This window comes from Xenopus laevis, chromosome 3S (genome assembly GCF_017654675.1).
Source record: "Xenopus laevis strain J_2021 chromosome 3S, Xenopus_laevis_v10.1, whole genome shotgun sequence".
Lineage (NCBI taxonomy): Eukaryota > Metazoa > Chordata > Amphibia > Anura > Pipidae > Xenopus > Xenopus laevis.
The window spans coordinates 37,889,114-37,895,650 of record NC_054376.1 but is presented as its reverse complement, the minus strand read 5'-3'; positions in this window follow the sequence as shown (position 1 = coordinate 37,895,650).

Below are 6,537 nucleotides of genomic sequence, written 5' to 3'. Positions count from 1 at the left end.
AATATCCAGAAAGCTCCGAATTACGGAATGGCTTAGACTCCCATAGACTCCATTTTATCCAAATAATCGAAACTTTTAATAATGATTTCCTTTTTCTCTGTAATAATAAAACAGTAGCTTGTACCTGATCCCAACTAAGATATAATTAATCCTTATTGGAAGCAAAACCAGCCTATTGGGTTTATATAATGTTTAAATGAATTTCTAGTAGACTTAAGGCATGAAGACCCAAATAACGGAAAGACTCCGTTATCCGGAAAACCCCAGGTCCCGAGCATTCTGGATAAACATCTATCTATCTATCTATCTATCTATCTATTTATCATCTATCTATCTATCTATAGTTCCACAGGTTGCCGGCACTCACGATACAGATGATAGATATGCCTGGGTGCAGAGTCAACAAATAGTCTCTATTCACTGCAAAAAGATTCCGCACTCTCAGGACTTATTGCAATAAAATAATTTTTAAATAATTATAAGTCCTGCGAGTGTGGAATCTTTTTGCAATGTATCTCTCTCTCTCTCTCTCTCGCTATATATATATATGTATCTATATATATAAATATTAAGTCCGTAGGGCTGCTGCACACAATAAAAAGAGTTACGGTAATGCCCTGGTGCTAACAGTAGTATCATATAAAAATTTACATAAAAGCTGTTGCACTCTAGGGATTTATGCAGTAAAAGGCTTTATTGAATCGACGTTTTGACCCTCAATGGGATCTTTATCAAGATTATAAAACACTGGTCAAAGTAATACATTTATACACTCATAGGTATACTCCCCCCAGACAGGTGATAACAACAGGTGTCCAACATCAGATCAATTATCCCTGAAATCCTTGTGCAGCCTTTTACTGCATGAGTCCCTAGAGTGCAACAGCATTTTGTATATTTTTATATATAAATATATATATGTATATAGATAGATATATATGTCACAGGTATGGGACCTGTTATCCAGAATGCTCTGGACCTGGGGTTTTCTGGATAATTCATCTTTCCATAATTTGGATCTACCGGTACATAATTTACTTCTAGTATAAAATCATGTAGTCATTAAATAAACCCAATAGGCTGGTTCTGCTTCTAATAAGGATTAATTATATCTTAGCTTGGATTAAGTACAAGGTACTGTTTTAGGAGTCTATGGGAGACGGCTTTTCTGTAATTCGGAGCTTTCTGCATAACAAGTTTCTGATTTCCAACGTTTCGGCCCACTTTGGGGCCTTTATCAAGGATCCTTGATAAAGGCCCCAAAGTGAGCCGAAACGTTGGAGACACTGTGATACTACAATAAATCATTGAGTTTTGGAAACGGAGTGCTGGTCCTCTTTATAATTATTTACTCACAGTCCAGTGAGTATCCGCACTCCAAGGCACTCTGTTGTGGCTTGTATAGCCGGTGTGCATGGTTAGGATATATATAACGCGATATTCAAGAGAACCAGCCCTCCCATGTATAAAATATTCTCATTTATTTCTGTTGCATCAATGTCCAACGTTTCGGTCCTTGCTAGGACCTTTGTTTCCTTGAGAATATTTTATAATGAGAATATTTTATACATGGGAGTGCTGGTTCTCTTGAATATCACATTATATATATATATATATATATATATATATATATATATATAACCAAAGGAATGGTGCACTCAAAATTAATACCTGGGTGCCAGCATGGGAAATAAGCAGTGAAAAAGGATTGCGGCACTCACAGGGTTTTAGTCAAAAAACAAAAAATGTTTTATTATTAAGCCTCAACGTTTCGATCCCCCACAGGGATCTTCGTCAGGAGCAAAAACAAAACAAAATTTGTTTGTTTTTGCTCCTGATGAAGATCCCTGTGGGGGATCGAAACGTTGAGGCTTAATAATAAAACATTTTTTGTTTTTTCACTAAACCCTGTGAGTGTGTGTATGTATATGTATATATATATATATATATATATATATATATATATATATATATATATATATATATATATATATATATATATATATATATATATATATATATATATATATATATAAATCTGTCGTATAATGGCCCTGGGGCTGGAATTAGAGAAAGTGGTTCAAGATCCCTAAAACCACATTTGACATTTAAAGTGCAATCAGGCATAGCCAACCTGTATCCGGCAAACAGTTTGCAGTTTTAATCTTGCTTCTATGTCATTCTCATGTTGGTCCCAAATGTGCAACTCTTTTCTCCCAGTTTGCAACACATTTTTATATACAATGCCAGCAGAACTTGGTACAGAGTTGAAGGACCGACTGGACTTAGGTATTCCCTTTCATGCTTTCTACCTTGAGTGTCATTTAAAGGCACAAGCTTGGGAATGCCAGCAGGCACACGGCACAGGAGATCCCTATACTAACTGCAAAAATGAAATAACTTAAAAAACACAAGTCATAGAGAATGTAAACCAGTTGCAAATTCTCTTAGATTATCACTCTCTCTAGATCATACAAAAGTTGACTGAAAGGTGAGCAACCCCTTCCCCCAATTACCTTTGATGTATTGTTAGGTCAGTCAGTAACAGAAAATCTTTTTTTCCCATTAAGGACCCAACACTCCACTGACAACCCCTGCTAAGTTTCCATAGACCACCCTCATTATCAGGAAATCTGGGCTTTTCTGTCTGCAACCTTAATGCTTTGTTGATATTCCTAAGCAATTACTTTGAACCAAAGGTGTAGCTAGAGATTTGTGGGCCCCACTGCAAAATCATTGTCGGAACCCCCAAAACTTAAGGGAAATAACCAGTTTCTCAAAAATTTTTAAAGTTGCATATCAGTGAAGTTCCCAGTAGGCCCTCTATCTTCTAGGGCAGCGATCCCCACCTTTTATACCCATGAACCACATTCAAATCTAGAAAATAGTTGGAGAGCAACAAAAGAATGCAAAACAATCCTGGGGGTGCAAATTATGGACTGTGATTGGTTATTTGGTAGCCTCTAAATTGACTGGTAGCCTACATGAGACTCTGTTTGACAGCACCCCTGGTTTTCATACAACCAAAACTTGCCTTCAAGCCTGGAATTTAAAAATAAGCACCTGCTTTGAGAGCAACATCCAAGGGATTGGTGAACAACATGTTGCTCATGAGCCTCTGGTTGGGGACCACTGTTTTAGGGTTTCTCAGTAGAATAGGTTCTGCTTCTGCTTTTGTTTCCCCTTTTTTTGTGAGATGATAACCAGGAAGGATACGTGGAGATGAGTCTATAACTGCCCCTTTTTTTCCCCCTCATGTCTGCATTAACTGCTAAATAATGGAATAATCCACTATCTAGTATGAGTGCAATGTGCTGTTCTTAGGCTTGTGGACAGAATGTGCTGAACACTGCTACAGTTGCCAGCGGCAGGGATAGGTTGTTCTATTAGAAGGTACAGTACCTAAGTCACATTCCAGACTGCAGACACATTTCAGTTGAATTAGTTCCAAGAATAAATGCTTTTGATACACAGAAAGAAAGGAATAATCAGACCATAACTATGATGAGAGACTAGAATTTCCTGTGCACTGTAGATTTACAAAGAGAGAGAGACAGAGACAAGATTCACATTTTGTAGGACAAAACCATAGTGGATTCCTGGGGGCAAATTTACAAAATGGCAAAGTGGCCAACGCTAGCGAAAATTCGGCTATATACGGCCATTGTACTTTAACTGCATGCCGCTAGCGTAACTTCGAACTGCTGATCATAACATTGCTAGAACAACTTCTCAAACGATCGGTAACTTGTGCGCAACTTCGGATCTCAATGGTGAAAAAGCACTTCCCAAACACTATCGTCAATGTCAGGGCTCCGCATCACATCGCAATTTCTTTCAATTCCCAGAATTCTCAGTTTGCTGCAGACTGGTATTTGAAGTATAATGATAGGTAGGTCTAAGACTGAAAGCTTCTGTCCCTATTAGGCACTACGTAGTTATATACCATTATTTTTGTCATCTGCTGAAAACAATTCGTACTGATACACACAGGTATGAAGCAGTTGGCTCACAAACTGGTCTGTGAATGAACCTGTTAATCTCAGAGTCTCTGAATAGTGATGGGTGAATTTCTCCCATTTCGATTCACCGAAAAATTTGGGAATTTCCCGCGAAATTCACATAAAGACGAAAAATTTGCTGAAAATTTGTGAAACTCAAAAATTGCCATCTGTGTCAATTTTTGGCACACGCCCGAAAAGTTGCTTGCCGAATTTTGACCTGCGAATTTTCACTGGAGTTTTGCGAATTCATTCGCCTGCGGCAAAACACAGAAATTCACTGTGAATTCGCGCCAGGCAAATTTATTCGCCCATCAGTATCTCTGAACAAAGTTGGTACATGAGATAAATCTATTATTAACATAGACCTGGTATGTAAGGTATTCCATGTATGGTATTCCATGTTCTTCACATGCCAGGACAACAGGGATTTGTAAACACTGGGCAAATTTGCACCTGGGCTATAACCCATGACAATCAATTAAATGTTTGCTTTCATTGTAAAAGCTGAAAATAATCTCATCACTAATTGGTTGCTATGGGTTACTGCCCAATGCCCAGTGTTTATAAATGAGCCCTAGTTGTGTTTATTTAATCCATGTCTATAAAATACTTATACTGCATGGCTGATTTGCAAGAAGTTTGGGTATGACTGAAATTAAACTCTGTGCAAGCATGTGGAATGTAGCTGATTTCTGGCTCTGTTCTGTAATGACTCAGAACTGGCTTCACTTCTTAAGAATAAAGTGCACAGCCAAAGGGGCAGACATAACGCCAATTGAAACACCAATATCTCAACCGAGGCACAGGGGACTGGCAGCCCCAGCATCGGAGATTTTGTGCCCCGAAGGGCTTGTGCTCTGTTCATGAAAGTGTATAAATTACAAATGATCATCTTTCTAAAAGGATTTCTGCAGATTGGAGAAACTTTAATGGTATTAAAGGAGAAGGAAAGGTACCAAAGCAGTTTATTGCCAATAGATTAGCCACAGTAGTGCAAACGTTAACACTGTATTTATTCCGCAGAATGCTTTACCATACTAAACTGTTCTAGAAGCTCTCTCTGTTTGTTTGGGATAACAGCTGCCATATTAGCTTGGTGTGACATCACTTCCTGCTTGAGTATCTCCCTGCTCACTTATAGCTCTGGGTTCAGATTACAGCAGGGAGGGGGGAAAGGGAGGGTCAGGGAGAGAGGAGCAAACTGAGCATGCTCAAGCCCAAGCCCTGGAGGTTTAAGCTGAAAACAGGAAGTCTGATACATAAACCCATGTGTACAGAATAGAAGGAAAGAGAAATGTGGTGTTTCTTTTGACAGAGGACTCAGAGCAGCATTACTTTGAGGGTTTACTGGTATATTTATATAGACCTTTCTAATAAAGCTTACTTAATTTTAGCCTTTCCTTCTCCTTTAAGTAGATTCAGTTTAAGGGCAGATTTATCAAGGGTCTAATTTAGAGTTTATGGGAGTTAATAAAAACTCCCATAAACTCTATTTTCAAGTTAAAAACAACCTAATCTCATTTTTTTTTAAAAAAAAATATGATGATGAATAGGATCAACCCGCAAATCAAATTTGATTCTAGTTTTTTCTGCCACAAAAAAAAATGATTTCCCAGATGCCACCAAACACCTCCAAATTGATTTCAGGACGTCCCCCATAGCCTAAAACAGCAATTCGGCAGGTTTAAATTGGCAAATAGTCAAATTCGAATTCTTAAAGGGACAGTATATGATAAATTTCAACATTCGAATTAGATTTTTTTAAAAAACTGGAATCAAATTTTAACTATTCCCTAGTCGAAATACACTAAAATAAACTCGAAAATTCAAAATGAAAATTCGAATATTCATGTTTTCAATTTGACCCTTGATAAATCTGCCCCTAAGACGCAGGATTCAGACAAAGACAAACCATCAACTTATGTCATTTTACAGCTCTCAACAACAGAATCATCTTTTTGTTAACAGACTTTGATATGCTAGCTAGGCTTCAGGTTTGGCTCAGTATTGGACTAATCTGTTATGGGGGGAATCCACTGGGAGATAGTGACAGTTAGCCAGGCATAACTTCCAACATTTTTGAAATAGGAAGAGGGACAAAAATATTTGCCGCGTGGAGCGAGTCAAATTTTTCCACCACCCCCATTTTGTGGCCACACCCCTTAATATCATGTTCATTTTACAAAATTTGGCAGGTTATGAAAGTTTGAACACATTTCTGTGGTTTTATGTGTCATTACAGTTTTGCTAGTGAATTGCCCTTTAAGCTGCAAGTTACAGTTTTCCCAAGAGACCTGCTAATCTTATATAAATGTTGCAATTGTTTGTTTGCTCCTCTTAAATTGTTACAAATGTATCGAAGTACTCCTGCCATGCAACTGGGATCTCTGCCAAAAGCCAATTACATTTTAGAAACGTTGTATCTTTCTCTGGCTGTTCAGTGCAGGAGATCGAAGAGAAAGTCGGAACATTTCAGTAACAATCCGGGACTGCGGGTTGAGCCGTCAAAATCGGGACTGTCCCGTGTAAAACG